This window comes from Phyllostomus hastatus, unplaced genomic scaffold (assembly GCF_019186645.2).
Source record: "Phyllostomus hastatus isolate PE091 unplaced genomic scaffold, TTU_PhHast_1.1 phas_scaffold_78, whole genome shotgun sequence".
Lineage (NCBI taxonomy): Eukaryota > Metazoa > Chordata > Mammalia > Chiroptera > Phyllostomidae > Phyllostomus > Phyllostomus hastatus.
This window is the reverse complement of record NW_025334041.1, coordinates 48,990,815-49,008,099: the sequence shown is the minus strand read 5'-3', so window position 1 is coordinate 49,008,099 and position 17,285 is coordinate 48,990,815. Positions and strand designations below refer to the sequence as shown.

At 40.4% G+C, this 17,285-nt stretch overlaps 1 pseudogene; it reads left to right on the top strand.

Moving 5' to 3' along the window:
* Positions 1 to 836: 836 nt before the first annotated feature.
* Positions 837 to 8,140, top strand: LOC123811232 (annotated as a pseudogene).
* Positions 8,141 to 17,285: the final 9,145 nt, after the last annotated feature.

Here is a 17,285-nt window from a genome sequence, read left to right as displayed (position 1 = left end):
AAAGAGAGAATTCTCAGAAGGCAAACTTGCATTAGTCAATGAAAAAAAGGTTTTGTAGAATGTGATAAATTAGTAAATGGGGCTGAATGCCTATGAACAAAATTTTACTTTAGAAAGGTGGAAGTACATAAAATTCTTCATATGTATATGAGAAGATATAGTAATCACAGGAGATTAATATATTTGATCCATGGCCTTATAATATAATTCATTTTTAATACATTCAAGAGTTAGCATCACAGTTGCCAACCCTAACAGAATTTTTCCACATCAGCTAGTAGTTGTGGAGCTTTAAACCCAGAATTGCAAATTCAGCGCCTCTAGGAGCCAGGCAGATACTATGGATGAGTGAGGCCTGCCAACTGCGGACTCGGGCAACTGGAAAGCACATCTGCGTCTCTACTTCAGCTGTGCCTCTAGTTCAGCTGATTCTTACTGTAGGAGGGTACAGTCAGGGGGCCCCCAAAAGAAGGACTTGTAATGGGGTCCAGAACTCAAGGTGTCCTGGAAATATTAGAAAGATATATAGGATGTCTTCACCCTCCACCACAGGTGTGAGTTGTGGGAAGGGACACATGGAGCAGGGCCATTCAGAGCTGTTTTGCATAGCAACTAACCTTTGCAGCTAACCTCTGGTGTGGTCATTTAACACAACCTTTATAACCTTTACCTATAACCATAACATATAACCTTTAACTATAACCTTTAACTGGTTGCATAGATATGTTAAATAGTTGTGGCCATGATCTGAGCCTTGGGGATGGAAGGAACTTCCCCCCAAGATGTAACTGGGAGGCAACTCCCCCTAGTTACAGCGCCTGTGTGAGAGCTTGGAGATGACGGGCTCCACAACATGGGGCTACCCCTGCGAAGACTCATGGATGGCAGCCCAGTAAAGCTGGAAGGATGTTTAAACCCAGACTTGAGGGAGAGGGAACCATGCAGCTGCAGCCATGTAAAGAAGGGAACATGCAGCTGTGGCAGTGAGGAGACCCACATGGCTTTGGCCAGAGTAGGGGGACACCCCCCTCCCCCACCCCTGCTGCAGCGGTGAGAAGAATCACCATGCAGCTTTAGCAGAGAATCACCACACGACTTTAGCTGGAGATCCCGGCAACACAGCCGATAGTGCTGGGAACCAAGGGAGGACTACCAGCTGAGACAGATTACTGGGAAGAACCGGGAGCTGCCTGAGCCATGGACTTCTATTTCTTTCCCTGAGATACGGTACCCCAGACTGGGCAAACGGGGAAAGGAAGGACTGTGTGTGTTTGTGGGTGTTTTAAAGGACTTTGGGATTTTAATGAAGACATTAAGTCATTACTCTTAAGGCTGTGTAACTTGAATAAATAATTCCTTTCCTTTTCACCAATCCCTAACATGGACAGCTATAATTCTCTGGCTTAGGGAAAGGCAAACCTAGTACAGGGAGACCGCAGGAGAAACGGGGGTCAATTTGGTAGCATTGTGGGACCCTCTTCCCTGGTGGCCAATTGGGGAGGATCATGGGAGACCACATGCTCAGTAGCTTTAAAGTAATGCTACTACTTGTACACGCGCAGTAAAGCCCACCGAAACTAGCCAGGAAGGATGTGCCCTGTAAGAATAGAGTCCCTCCAGCCCATGAGGTCAATCTCTGCTTGGAGTTGGCCTGCTCCCATGTTCTCTTCTATAAACTCTGGGTGTTTGGTTCAATTCTTTGTCCCGATCACTAAGAACCTGGTTACCTGTGCCCACCTGTGACATTACCTTCAAGGCTAATGTGAAAAGACCCCATTTTTCAAGCAAAGCCAGAAATAACTAAATCTCAAATTTTGTTTGTTAGCAGCTAATTTTTTTATCCCCACCCAAGGACATGCTTATTGACTTCAGAAAGAGGGGAAAGGAAGGCGAGAGGGAGGAAGAGAAACATTGATATGAGAGAGAAGCATCAATTGGTTGTCTTTTGAATGTACCCCGAGTGGGGACTGAATCCATAATCTAGGCATGTGCCCTGACTGGGAATCAAACCTGTGACCTTTCAATTTATGGAACAACACGACAACCAACTGAGGCACACCACCTAGGGCTGTTAGCAAATAACTTCAATAATTTAAAACATATTTTGGTCAAATAAGAATTGTCTGGGGGCTAGAAATAATCATAGGCCCTTAGTTTGAACTCTCCATGACAAAAGACCCATTTTATCATATAGAGTCCTAAGAAAATTAATATGTGAGACTAAAGTCCCATATATTACTCACAAGAATGCTTGGGTGGCTAGGGTATTTGAATTTATAAGAACCAAGATCATAAGGCAGTGATTTGCAGATCTACTCCAGGGGGCATTTGAGAATGTCTAGATACATTTTTGTTTGTCAGAACTAGGAAGATGGGGATGTTACTGGCATCCAGCAGGCAGAGGCTAGGGGTGCTGCTAAGTCTCCCAAGATGAAGACAACAGCCCCACAGCAAGTACTCATTCAACTAACGTCACGGCCATGCTTAGACTGAGAAATCTGCTCTAAGGCAATGATTTACCCTCAGAATGTGGTTCTTAGGTCAAAGCTTAAAGTGGAGATAGTTGGGCCCTTACCCAGACTACTCAATCTTATACTTTGTGAGTAAAGACCAGATATGTGCATTAAAAAAATCTTCCCAGGTGATGTTAATACATGCTAAAATTTGAGGGCCACTGAACTGAAATAACAGAACCTAAAGAACTCATTTATACCTAGAGAACTACCATTGTGTGTTTAGCAAGGATGCATGTTCAGTGATAACAGAAAAATTCAACTTTTAAACTGCAAAATACTGCACAGCCAAAGCAGTAATATCAGAATAATCCACCCACAATCACAGCCTGTTCCAAAAAGATAGGGGGAGTTGTAAAGAAGAAACACTGTCATCACAAATTTACCCTCCAAGTACAGAAGGTAATTTCTTACACTGCTGAAAGTATTTTAAAAAGTTTTCTTGATAACAACAACAACAAAAAACCCAAACAACTATTTGAAAAATCCCAATTTTAAAGGAATCTGTATTCATGAATCATTGCAAATTGAAACATTTGAAATCAGGATTCATGAAATTAAAAAAAACATTATAAATATCCTTAATACCATCATCAATGTAATTCATGACAATAGAAAAGTAGTTTATGATTTATTAAGAAACTATATTGTAAATTTGTTTTATTCTCCACTAACACTAAAAAATACATTCTTTTGAAACACTGCTTGCAGCCCTCCCTTTCTTATGTGGTATATTAGAAGCTTCCTTGCTCCAGAAAGGTCAATAGATACTCATCTCTTCTCTGTCCAGTTAAGTCTTCACTAAAGTGAGCTGCTATTATTCACAGAACTAGGTCCACCTCTGGAAGGTCAGGCATGTGTAATGGCCGTCCTGTCTAGTGGACATAAATGGAAAAGTCAGCCCAGAAGCATAAGCACAGATAAGGGGAGATTTGTTTCAGGTCTGACACAATAAACATTTCAAGGCTATAAACCAAATAAATGGTTTGAGAGATGTAACTTCCTGGATAGTAAAATCATTGTATGCCAGTGTAAGTATTTTCTGACTTGGAGCATAAAAGGCATCCATGCAAGCTGCCAAGATCACCAACTCTGGGAAGATCGCTATAAGATAAAGTGGGGAAGGTTGGGTGGGGGGAGATTGAAGAGGACAAAGGCAGGCAAATATATGGTGATGGCAGGAAACTAAACTTGGTGATGAGCACAAAATGCAATATACAGATGAGGTATGGTAGTACTCTACACTTGAAATGTATAATCATATTAACCAATGCCACCCCAATTTAAAAAATAGTAAAAAGAGAAAAGAAAATATAAAGGGAGGCAATGGGAAACCTTTGTACACTACAGCAAATTTCCCTTGTTTATATACTTTGTGCAGCTCTTTTTTCATTGCTTTTGGAGAAAATCTAAGCAAAGTTAACCATATCCATGCCAAATTGTCATTATTGCCTATCTGCAAACCCAGGTGAGCTTCTGTGGTCTGGCATGACTCAGTGAGGAAAAAGTTTGAGAGATACTGCCTAAGCTGGGGAGGGGAGGTCAGCAGGTCTCTCTCCCAGATACAGCACAATTACTTCAGGTCCACAGAGGGAGGAGAGCCATCAAGTCTTTAGAACAGAAAGAGCCCTCTAGGGCCCCTCCCTTCCCTTCCTGCCTCACACTTAAAGACATCCTAGGTAATCATCAGGGGCCACACAATCCCTTATTCGGCCTTGGAACTTTCATATCCCCTTCTAATGCCTGCCCCTCATCTTTTTCAATGCTTTTTCTTTGTCTTACTCCCCGAAAGATAGTTAGTCATTTTGCCCAGTTCTATAGTTGATGCTATGCAATGATGTTTGTGTTCTCCCAAAATTCAATTGTTGAAATCCTAATCCTCAATATGATGTTACTGGCAGTATGGGCATTTGAATGGTTGGGGGTGGGGTGGGAATTAGGTCATGAAGGAGGAGCTCTCATGATGGGGTTAGTGGCCTTATAAGGCACACACACACACACACACACACACATTGATTTGTTTCTTGAAGAACTGGTTTAGAAAAATTCTTTGCATTATACTATCTGTCTTAGTCAGTTTGGGTTGCTATAACAGCATTCCATAGATTGGGTGGCTGAAACAACAGAAGCTCGTTTCTCTCCAGTTCTGCAGGCTGGGAGGTCAAGAACAAGGTGCCAGTAAGTTTTGGTTCTGGTGAGGGCACTCTTCCAGGTTGTAGACAGCAACTTCTTGTCGTATCCTCACGTGGTGGAGAGCAGAGAGAAAGAGATTTTGTGACTCTTATAAGGGCCCTACCTTCATAACCTCATGTAATTCTAATTATCCCCAAAAGGCTCCAACTCCTAATATCATCACATGGGAAGGGTAGGGTTTTAATAGATGATTTTTGAGGTGACACAAACATTATGTCCATACACCACCTTTTTCATCAAGATTACCTTTAGAATAGAGGCCACCTTCCCACAGAGACCTCCATTCTCCTGTTCCTTAAAAGAAATGCTTATTTTTACCCTGGCTGGTGTGGCTCATTTGGTTGGAGCATTGTCCTATAAACCAAAAAGTTGCAGGTTTTGATCCCTGGTCGGGACACATACCTGGGCTGAGGGTTTGATCCCCGGTCGGGGCATGTATGGAAGCAACAATCAATGTTTCTCTCTCTCTCCCCCTCTCCCTTTCTCTCTTTCTAAAAACAATGAAAAAATGTCCTTGGGTGAGGATTAAAAAAAAAAGAATTATTTATATTCTAGGTCTATACTATCGCAAATATTCTGAGAATACTAGGGTTTCCCTTTACTGTTTGTTTATATTATATTTAGTGTGTTTATTGAATCCCATATCTTCCTTTCTTGCCTCCCCTCATTTTGATAAAATAGATCAAGAAACTTCCTAAAAATAGTATAAAACTAAGATATGAATGTCTCAAAATATCTCAGTTTTGTCAATGCATTTGATAGTTTGACTGGGTATGGTATTCAAGTAACTGGAATGGGGCTATCTATATTCAGCTGGTTTTTCCCAGCCCAATTTTAAGCAGAGGAAAATGCATTTTTGTTAGGTAGCCAAGGTGGCTAAGAAAGGCCCTGGAGCCAGAAAAGTCCAATTAGGGGCTTTTACTTGAGGCAGGACACTGCAATCATGCAGGCTGGGTCCCAACCGATGGCAGCCCCAAGGGAAAAGATAGAGGGCTTTTAAGGTGTGTGTAGCAGACCCCTGGGCAGAGGGTGAATCACCCTGCTGATCTGCCCCAGTGTCCAGGGTATCTGATTGGTGAGAGCTGCTTCTGTAAAACTGTCAAGGGAGAGGGGAAGGGGCAGTGAGAATTTAACTGGTTTCCAGCAGGATGCCAACAGCTATGCTTCTGTTGCTGATACATGGTCAGGTATTTAGCCCGTGACTATACCTTCTTTGTTCTAGCATAGGTGGTGGGTTAGGTCCATGTCCCAGTACATTCTAACAATTTTATTCATGCCACCAACATTTCACAAAACATCTTGGGTGTATATCATCAGACAGTGCACTGTCTATTCATATTAATGAATATCTCATCAGACTGGACACTCAATAGATTGATGGCCAGCCATAATATCAGAAGGGTGGAGTTCCTCACTTGAGACTGAAACCAGTATGGGCAGTTCAACACCAAATCAGTTTCCAGGCAACCAGCTGACATGCTGGTTGGAAGAAAGTCTTTTCCCATTTTGCCAATTCCCCCCTTCAACTTAGAGCTTTCTTCATTCCTTTCTGAAGTGGTCCTTCTGCCCTTTTCTTTTCTTCCCCAGTCCACATTTTATTTAGTTTTTGGAGTGGAAAAACTAGTTCTGCAAGCATGAAAATATATCTTTCTGTCTGGTCCTTTGTCTAAAGGTTTGTTCCTTTTAATTTCATAGTCTTTCTTGCTTCTTCTAAAATGGGTAACTCATGCCAATCTGAGTAGAAGAGACTGGAAGAAGAAAGGACCCTAGTGGTTTGAAGAGTAAGTAAAGAGGAAAAGAAACACACAGGAAACATGCAGATTAATACTTCAAGATATAATCTCACTGCAACAGGTTGAAAATTATTTTCCCTAACACCTTTGAAAGTATAGCTCTGTGGCCTTCCATCACCCACCACCACCAATGAGAGATCTGAGGCTACTTTGGCTTGCTCTTTAGTGGCTGAGTTGGTTTTAGTTTCTGGAAGATTTAAAGATGTTCTCTTTATACTTGGCATTCTAAAATTTCATAGTAATATGTTTTGGAATAAGTATTTTAAAATTCTTGAACTGGGCATTTAATAGATAGTTTCAAATTTTTAAGCCATGGTTTGTGATCCCTTGGCTTTAAAAAATTTTCATTATTTCTTTGCTAATTTCCTCTTCTTCATGGTCTCTGTCCTCTCCTGAATTGACTTGTTGAATGCTAGACTTGTTGAGTTAGTATTGTTTCAGCATTTGTGTGTGTGTGTTGAGGGTAGGGAGAGGTAGCTAAAACACACAAAACATAAAATTGCCTCAACTTTTATCTCATTTTTTTTTATCTTTTTGTCTTTCTGTTTTAAGGTCTGAGAACTTTGTTGTATTTTTTTATATCAGTAACTAATAATTTCTAATAGTTCTTTATGTTTCCTGATTGCTCCTTATTTCTAGTACTTTAACCTTGGTTTATGGATAGCTCATTGGCTCTGTTTCCTGAATTATTTCTGTTTCTTTGATTATTTATTTATCTTGGTCTCTCTTATTGCTAGTTTTATTCCTGTGCCTAGCAATCCTAAATTGTCCATTCATGTGTAAGAAGGAAAGACTGAGTAGCTAGTGTGGCTTTCATTTGCTACAATAAGGACTCTTCTGGCTGACACTGCATGGGGTGGAGCTGGCAAGGCTGTGGGCTTGCTCTCACGTGGGCAGGGCAGGCCTGGCTGTCAGGATGTGGATCATGGCAAACAATGGAATGAAAAAAGCTTTACTTATAAATACCATTGTCTGCACTAGAAACCTTAGCTTTTATCAGTTAGTTCATGGGCAGCTGCATGGCCCAAATGGTTCAAGTTTGAAAATATAGTACATACCATTGGGATTTTTCCAGTGTAGATGCTTTAGGCTTGGCCTGTCTGTGCAAGGTGGTGGTGGCTGGTAGCCTTGCCCCTGCTGTCTGGAGCCCAGCTCCATCACAAGAAGATAGATGATCATTATAAAAATCCTCAAATGTGGGGTCTCTTGGCAAGACATCTAAAAATGTTGAAACTGGATTGGTGGGGATTCCAGCCTGTGGTGATGTAATGAAATGGCAGATCCAAGTGGATGAAAGGGGAAAGATCGAGGATACCAGGTTTAAAACCCTTGGCTGTGGTTCTACAATCACCCCCGGCTCATTAGCCACCAAATGGCTGAAAGGGAAGACAGAGGAGGAAGCCATGATGATCAAAAACATATTGCCAATGAACTCTGCCTTCCTTCTGTGAAACTACCCTGCTCCGTGCTGGCTGAAGATGTGACCAAAGTTGCTGGGCTGATTACAAACTGAAACAAGAACCCAAGAAAGAAGAGGCTGAGAAGAAGCGAGCTCTTGGAGAAGTCTCCAGCAGAACACACCAGCAGTTTGCCCACCGCCTGGCAGTTGCCACAGATTACAGAAGCCCCTTGCACTACTAGAGCTATGTGATTACACATTTCCTGTTCACACCAAAGCTCTTATGCAAGCAAAATACACAATTTAATCCTGTGGTTTCTTTCAGCCCACTTTTATCACCCTACCTCAGTTTATGTATATTTCGAATTTTGTGCCTGTGTAATGCGGTGTAGCCAGGGCCCCCCAGAGAGGGGTTTGTAATGGGGTCCAGAACTTGCGGTGTCCAGAAAATATATAAATATAGGATATCCTCACCCTCAGAAGTCTGGACCAGGGGATGGGACACATGGACCAGGGCCCTTGTGAGTTATTTTGCATATCAACAGTTGGTCAGCTTTATACCCAATATGCAAAATGGGTTATTTTACATGTCTATAACAGCTGGCTAGCTTCATAGATATGTTAAGTAGCTGTGGCCATGCTTTGAGCGAGGGAGATGGGCATGAATTTGACCCATGATATAACTGGTCATGACCTAACTCCTGGTCACAGTGCCTGCGTGAGAGCTTGGAGATGGTTGGCTCTACCCATAGGGCCATGCCTGCCTGGACTAAATATGGCAGCTGAGAAACGCTGGAAAAACAGGAGAGTGCTGGCAGATGTAGCCAATCGTGGGAGGAGTCGGAAATGGGGATGCAGAGGAAAATTCTCGCCATGATTTAAAACTCAGGTGTGGCAGCCTTGTGGGGTGTGCTAACCATGTGGTTTTGGGGCTCCCTTAACCATGCAGCTTAGGAAGCAGGAAAGCAACATGTAGCCGCCATGCAGAGCTCTCTTTTAGCAGTTTGGAAGAATACAGGAGAGATGTTGCAGAAAGGAAAGGAGTTAAAGGACTCTCACTGGTGGGCCATAAGAAGGTGCCACATGGGTTTGGATTGAGAACTGGAGATCGTGACAACCTAGCTGATGGTTGCTGGGGACCACCGGAGGCCTGCCAGCTGAGGCTGGATTACTGGGAAGAACCAGGAACTAGCCAAGTCACGGACTTCTATTTTTTTTTCCTGGGAAACGTTACCCCTGACTGGCCTGACTGGGCAGAGGGGGGAAGGAAGGACTGTGTATGGGGGGCGGGGAGTGGGGTGTTTTAAGGGACTTTGAGTATCTAATGGTGACATTCTGCCATTACTCTAAACCTATATAAATTTTGAATAAATAGCTCCTTTTCTTTTACCAAACTCAAGCATTGAGAGCCATAATTCCAATTCCTCAGTGGTGGACAAACAATCTACAGTGACAGAGAGACCCTTGTAACCACTGGGTTCATTCTGTAACATATGGCCTCAAAACTGAAATCTGTAATGAAGTCTCAAGTTTTCATGGTATGTGAAGTGCACTAATATATATTTTACCTGAATCTCTTTTGGGGAAGATTACCAATAGAGTGCCTTTGTATGATTATTTGACAGAACCAGCTACTGTACATAAGACAGATCTGCATAAATAAAGGAATGTAAGACAATAGAAAAAAATTAAAAATAAAGTAGTGAGCTTTAAGCTATTTTTATTCTTTTAATGAGACTGAGGACACTTTCTATATTTTGAATATAAATTTACTTGCAATAGGAAATATTGCAGAACTAGAGTGTGTAAACATAGGAAAGGATTTGATGCCATAACTGATTTCTTTAAAGAAGGATACACCTGTATATTGGGCTTCTATGATTGCTCAGGTAGAGATTTTAGAAGCAATTAAACTCAAATTCCAGAGTTCTAACCCTCTTCCACTTTTATTTTATTTTATTTTACTTGATAATCAGAATTTTTATTAAAAATAAATGGTAAGCAATCAGCTGAACTCAATATTTGAAATGAGAAAAGTGTCATCTGGCTAATTTTTTCCAAGGCTGCTTTTTCCTGATTAAGAATAGAGTGAAACAATGAGTTGCATTTGAGCTTTTAATTAGACCAAACTTAATATATTTTTAATTTTGCTTCCCAGACATTGCAAAAACCTCGGCTGCTGATTTTACAAGAATTTATTTTTTAAAATATATTTTATTGATTATGTTATTACAGTTGTCCCCTTCCCCCTCTTTATTCCCCTCCACCCTGCACACCCCCTCCCACCTGCATTCCCCCACCTTAGTTCATGTCCAAGGGTTGTACATATAAAATCTTTGGCTTCTCCATTTCCCATGCTGTTCTTAACTTCCCCCTGTCTATTTTGTACCTACCATTTATGCTTCTTATTCCCTGTACCTTTTCCCCCATTTCCCCTTTCCCCACTGATAACCCTCCATGTGACCTCCATTTCTGTGATTCTGTTCCTGAATCTTCTCATTGTTTGCTTAATTCATTTTTATTTTTCATTTTAGGTTCACTTGTTGACAATTGTGAGTTTGTTGTGATTTTACTGTCCATATTTTTTATCTTCTTCTTTTTCTTTTTTTAAAGATTTTATTTATTTATTTTTAGAGAGGGAAAGGAGGGAGAAAGAGAGACAGAGAGAAACATCAATGTGTGGTTGCTGGGGGTCATGGCCTGCAACCCAGGCATTTACCCTGACTGGGAATCGAACCTGTGACACTTTGGTTCGCAGCCCAAGCTCAATCCACTGAGCTATGCCAGCCAGGGCTATCTTCTTCTTTTTCTTAGATAAGTCCCTTTAACATTTCATATAATAAGGGCTTGGTGATGATGAACTCCTTTAACTTATCTGGGAAGCACTTTATCTGCCCTCCCATTCTAAATGACAGCTTTGCTGGATAGAGGAATCTTGGTTGTAGGTCCTTGCCTTTCATGACTTGGAAAGCTTCTTTTCAGCCCTTTCTTGCCTGCAAGGTTTCTTTTGAGAAATCAGTTGATAGCCTTATAGGAACTCCTTTGCAGGTAACTGTCTACTTTTCTCTTTCTGCTTTTAAGATGCTCTCTTTATCTTTAATCTTGAGTAATGTCATTATGATGTGCCTTGGTGTGTGCTTTCTTGGGCCCAACTTCTTTGGGACTCCCTGGGCTTCCTGGACTTCCTGGAAGTCTATTTCCTTTGCCAGATTGTAGAAGTTCTTCTTCATTATTTGTTCAAATAAGTTTCCAATTTCTTGCTCTTCCTCTTTTTCTTCTGGCACCCCTATAATTCAGGTGTTGGAATGTTTAAAGTTGTCCTGGAAGTTCCTAAGCTTCTCAGTTTTTTGAATTCCTGTTTCTTCATTCTGTTCTGGTTGAATGTTTATTTCTTCTTTCTGGTCCAAATCATTGATTTGAGTCCCAGTTTCCTTCCTGTCACTGTTGGTTCCCTGTGAATTTTCCTTTATTTCACTATTCATAGCTTTTACTTCTTCCTCTATTTTGTGACCATAGTCAACCAATTCTGTGAGCACCCTGATTACCGGTGTTCAGAACTCTGCATCTGATAGGTTGGTTATCTCTTCATAGCTTAGTTGTATTTTTTCTGGAGCTTTGATCTGTTCTTTTATTTGGGCCATCTTTTTTTGTCTCAGTGCATCTGTTAATTTGTAAAGGGTGGAGCCTTAGGTATTCCCCAGGGAGGGGAAACCCAGGTTGCTGTGTTATGGTGCTGTATGTGGGGGAGGGGTCTGAAAGGGAATAATGTCGATTGCTCAGCTCTTGACAGGCTTTCAGTCACTTCCCCTGCTATCCACAAGCAAACTGGGCCCTTTTGGTGCTGATTCCTGGGTGCGGGGTTTTGTGTACATTCTAGGACCCTGTGGATCTCTCCAATGAACACTCCGGTGAGGCTGGGAGTTCCTCCCACCACAGCAACTCCCACAGATTTTTTCAGTCAGAAGTTTTGAGGCTTTCTTTCCCCACACTGGAACCCTGGGTTGTGTGGTAGGTCTCGCTCCCCAGTTGTTCCTCTCCCTGGTTTATCTGCACACAAATATGGGACTTCCCAATCCACCAGCTGCTGCTGCCTTGTCTGGGGTCCTCTCCATCCTGGCTGCCCATCTCTACCCGATCTACTGGTCTGGATGAATGTTTCTTCTTTAACTTTTTGGTTGTTGGACTTCCATACAGTTCGATTTTCTGTTAGTTCTGGTTGGTTTTTGTTTTTAAATTAGTTGTTGTCCTTCTTTTGGTTTTGTGAGGAGGCACAGTTTCTCTACCTATGCCTTCATCTTGGCCAGAAGCCTGGTCCCTGCTACTTTTATTTGATGTTGTTTCATGAAATATAACTAGCTTAAAAAAATTTTATTTATTTATTTATTTTTACAGAGGGGAAGGGAGGGCAAAAGAGAGGGAGAGAAACATTGGTGTGTGGTTGCCTCCCATGCTCCCCCTACTGGGGACCAGGCCTGCAACCCAGGTATGTTCCCTGACTGGGAATTGAACCAGCTACCATTTGGTTCTCAGGCTGGCACTTAATATACTGAGCTACACCAGCCAGGGCTATAACTAGCTTTTTTATGTCAACAAATTAAACATACATACACATACACTTTTCACAGTTAATCAATGTAGAGTTGTTTAGTTCCAAAAGATCTGCTTTAAAAAGAAATAAAACTCTGGTATGTGATAAAACATTTCCCAGTCTCTACACTTTTCCTTGCTTTCTTCTTCCCTCGGGTTAATAACGTTTCAAAAAATATCTATTCAATTTAATTTTTTTCCTTTTTTTTAAGTTTTATTTTAATCATTGTTCAAGTACAGTTTCCTCCCATTTACTCCAGTTCCAGCCCACCCACCCAACCCCCCCCCACTTCCTTCCCATTACCACCCTCCCCCTAGCTTTTGTCCATGTGTTCTTTAAATTTGTTCCTGTAAACCCTTCTCCTTCTCCCCTGAAATTCCCTCTTCTCTCCCCTCTGGTCACTGTCAGACTGTCCCCTATTTCAGTGACTTTGGTTATATTTTGCTTGTTTCTTTGTTTTGTTCTTTAGGTTGCTGTTAAAGGTGAGATCATGTGGTATTTGTCTTCCACTGCCTGGCTTGTTTCACTTAGCATAATGCTTTCCAGCTCCATCCATGCTGTTGCAAAGGGTAGGAGCTCCTTCTTTCTTTCTGCTGCATAGAATTCCATTGTGTAAATATACCATAGGTTTTTGATCCATTCATTTACTGATGGGCATCTAGGTTGCTTCCAGCACCTAGCTATTGTAAATTGTGCTGCTATGAACATCGGGGTGCAAAGGTTCTTTTGTACTGGTGTTTTAGTGCTCTTAGGATATAGACCCAGCAGTGGAATTGCAGGGTCAAAAGGCAGATCCATTTTTAGTTTTCTGAGGAAGTTCCATACTGCTTTCCATAGTGGTTGTACCAGTCTGCAGTCCCACCAGCAGTGCACTAGGGATCCCTTTTCTCCACAACCTCTCCAACACTTGTTGTTTGTTGCTTTGTTTATGATGGCCATTCTGACTGGTGTGAAGTGGTATCTCATTGTGGTTTTAATTTGCATCTCTCTGATAGCTAGTGATATTGAACATTGTTTCATGTGTCTTTGGATCTTCTGTATGTCCTCCTCGGAGAAGTGTCCATTCAAGTCCTTTGCCCACTTTTTAATTGGGTTACTTGTCTTTTTAGAGTGAAGTCGTGTAAGTTCTTTATATATTTTGGAGATTAAACCCTTGTCTGAGGTATCATTGGCAAATATGTTTTCCCATACAGTTGGTGCTCTTTTAATTTTGATACTGTTTTCTTTAGCTGTGCAAAAGCTTTTAATTTTGATGAGGTCCCATTTGTTTATTCTTTCCTTTATGTCCCTTGCTCTAGGAGACATGTCAGTAAAAAAGTTTCTGCGTGAAATATCTGAGATTTTCCTACCTATGTTCTCTTCTAGGACTTTAATGGTGTCACGGTTTATATTTAAGTCTTTTATCCACCTTGAATTTATTTTAGTATATGGTGTAAGTTGGTGCTCGAGTTTCATTTTTTTGCACGTAGCTGTCCAGTTCTCCCAACACCATTTGTTGAAGAGGCTATTTTTATTCCATTTTATGTTGCAGCTTCCTTTGTCAAATATTAATTGACCATAGAGACTTGGGTTTATTTCTGGGCTCTCTGTTCTGTTCCATTGGTCCATGTGCCTGTTTTTATGCCAGTATCAGGCTGTTTTGATTACAGTGGCCTTGTAGTATAGTTTAGTGTCAGGTATTGTGATCCCTCCTACTTTACTCTTCTTTCTCAAAAATTGCAGCAGCTATTCAGGGTCGTTTATGGTTCCATATAAATTTTTGAAGTGTTTGTTCTATGTCTGTGAAATAAACCATTGGTACTTTAATAGGTATTGCATTGAATGTGTAAATTGCTTTTGGTAGTATGGACATTTGGATAATAATAATTCTTCCAATCCATGAACACGGTATATGTTTCCATTTGTTTGTGTCTTCCTTGATTTCTTTCCTCAGTGTTATGTAGTCTTCTGAATACAGGACTTTTACCTCTTTAGTTAGGTTTATTCCTAGGTATTTTATTTTTCTTTTTGCTATTTCAAATGGGATTTTTTTCTTGATTTCTGCTTCTACTGTTTCATTGTTGGTGTACAGAAATGCCTTTGATTTCTGGATATTGACTTTGTATCCTGCTGTTTTGCCAAATTCATTTATTAGGTCAAGCAGATTTTTGGTGGAGTCTATAGGATTTTCTATGTACACTATCATGTCATCTGCAAACATTGACAGTTTTGTTTCCTCCTTTCTGATTTGAATACCTTTTGTTTCTTTTTCTTGTCTGATCGCTGTGGCTAAAACTTCCAGTACTATATTGAATAGAAGTGGTGAAAGTGGCCAGCCTTGTCTTGTTCCTGATCTTAGTGGAAAAGATTTTAATTTTTGCCCATTGAGTCTGATGTTGGCTGTAGGTCTCTCATATATGGCCTTTATTATGTTGAGGAATGCTCCCTGTATTTCTACTTTACTGAGTGTTTTTATCATAAATGGGTGATGTACCTTATCAAATGCTTTTTCTGCATCTATTGATATGATCATGCGGTTCTTGTCTTTGCTTTTGTTTATGTGATGTATTACATTTACTGATTTGCGAATATTGTACCATCCTTGCATCCCTGGAATGAATCCCACTTGGTCATGGTGTATGATCTTTTTAATGTACTGTTGGGTGTAGTTTGCCAGTATTTTGTTGAGGATTTTAGTGTCAATGTTCATCAGCGATATAGGCCTGAAGTTTTCTTTCTTTGTTGTGTGTTTATCTGGTTTTGGAATTAGGATGATATTGGCCTTATAAAAAGAGTTTGGGAGTCTTCCATCTTTTTGGATTTTTTGGAATAGTCTGTGAAGGATAGGGGTTAGTTCTTCTTTAAAAGCTTTGTAGAATTCTCCTGTGAAACCATCTGGTCCAGGGCTTTTGTGTGTTGGGAGTGTTTTGATTACTGCTTCAATTCCTTTTGTTGTTATTGGCCTGTTCAGGCTTTCTGCTTCTTTTTCATTGAGTTTTGGAAGATTATATTTTTCTAGAAATTTGTCCATTTCACCTAGGTTTTCAAATTTCTTGGCATACAGTTGTTTGTAGTAATTTCTTACAACCCTTTGTATTTCTGTGGTATCTGTTGTAGTCTCTCTTCTTTCATTTCTGATTGTGTTTATTTGGGTCTTCTCTCTTTTTTTCTTGATGAGTCTGCTTAAAGGCTTTTCGATTTTGTTTATCTTTTCAAAGAACCACCTCTTGGATTCATTAATCCTTAGAATTGTGCTCTTAGTCTCTATGTCATTTAATTCTGCTCTGATCTTGGTTATTTCCTTCCTTCTGCTTGCTTTTGGCTGTCTTTGTTGTTGTTCCTCGAGTTCTTGTAGACGTAAGGTTAGGTTGTTTGTTTGGAATGTTTCTAACCTTTTTAGGTGGGCCTGTATCATTATGAACTTCCCTCTCAGGACTGCCTTGGCTGTGTCCCATAAGTTTTTGGTTGTTGTGAGTTCGTTTTCATTTGTTTCCAGAAACCTTTTGATTTCTTCCCTAATATCATTCTTGACCCATTTATTGTTTAATAGCATGCTCTTTAATCTCCATGATTTTGAATGTTTTGGGTTTTTTTCCTTGGGGTTGGTTTCTAGCTTCAGTCCCTTGTGGTCCGAGAAAATGCTTGGTATTATTTCAATTTTTTTTGAAATTGTTGAGGCTTGTTTTGTGTCCTATCATGTGGTCAATATTTGAAAATGTTTCGTGTACATTTGAAAAGAATGTATATTTAGCTTCTTTTGGATGGAGGGCTCTGTATATATCAGTAAAGCCCATTTCATCTAGGGTATTGTTCAATGCCACAATATCTTTGTTGATATTTTGTTTGGAAGATCTGTCCATTTTTGATAGTGGGGTGTTATAATCCCCCACAGTAATTGTGTTGCTGTCAATATCTTTCTTGAAGTCCTCTAAGATTTTCTTTATGTATTTAGGTGCTCCTACGTTGGGTGCATATATATTTACAATATTTATGTCTTCTTGGTGGATTCTTCCCTTGAGTATTATGAAATGACCTTCTGGGTCTCTCTTTATAGCCCTTTTTTGGAAGTCTATTTTTTCAGATATGAGTATTGCTACCCTGGCTTTTTTTCCTAACCATTGGGTTGGAAAATTTGTTTCCAGCCCTTCACTTTCAATCTGTGCAGGTCTTTTATCCTGAGGTGAGTCTCTTGTAGGCAGCATATGTGTGGGTCATGATTTCTTATCCAATCAGCTATTCTATGTCTTTTGATTGGCGCATTCAATCCATTTACATTTAAGGTTATTATTGATAGGTACTTATTCATTGCCTTTTATGTATGTGTGTTCCTCTCTCACTTTTTTTTTTCCTTTCGTTCCTTAAAGCAGTCCCTTTAGCATCTCTTGCAGAGCTGGTTTAGTGGAGGTGTATTCTTTTAGACTTCTTTTGTCTGAGAAGCTTCTTATTTGGCCTTCTATCTTGATTGAGAGCCTTGCTGTATAAAGTAGCCTTGGTTGCAGACCTCTGGTTCTCATTACTTGGAATATTTCTTGCCATTCTCTTCTGGTTTGGAGTGTTTCCATTGAGATCTTAGCTGTTATCCTTATTGGGGCTCCCTTGTATGTTACTTCCTGCTTCTCCCTTGCTGCCTTTAATATTCTCTCTTTGTCTTGAAATTTTGTCATTTTAATTATGATGTGTCTTGAGGTGAGTCTCTTTGTGTTTCTCTTGAATGGGACTCTTTGTGTTTCCTGGATTTGTGTGACTTTTTCTCTCATCAAATTAGGGAACTTTTCCATCATTACTTTTTCAAATAGGTTTTCTATCCCTTGTTCTTCTTC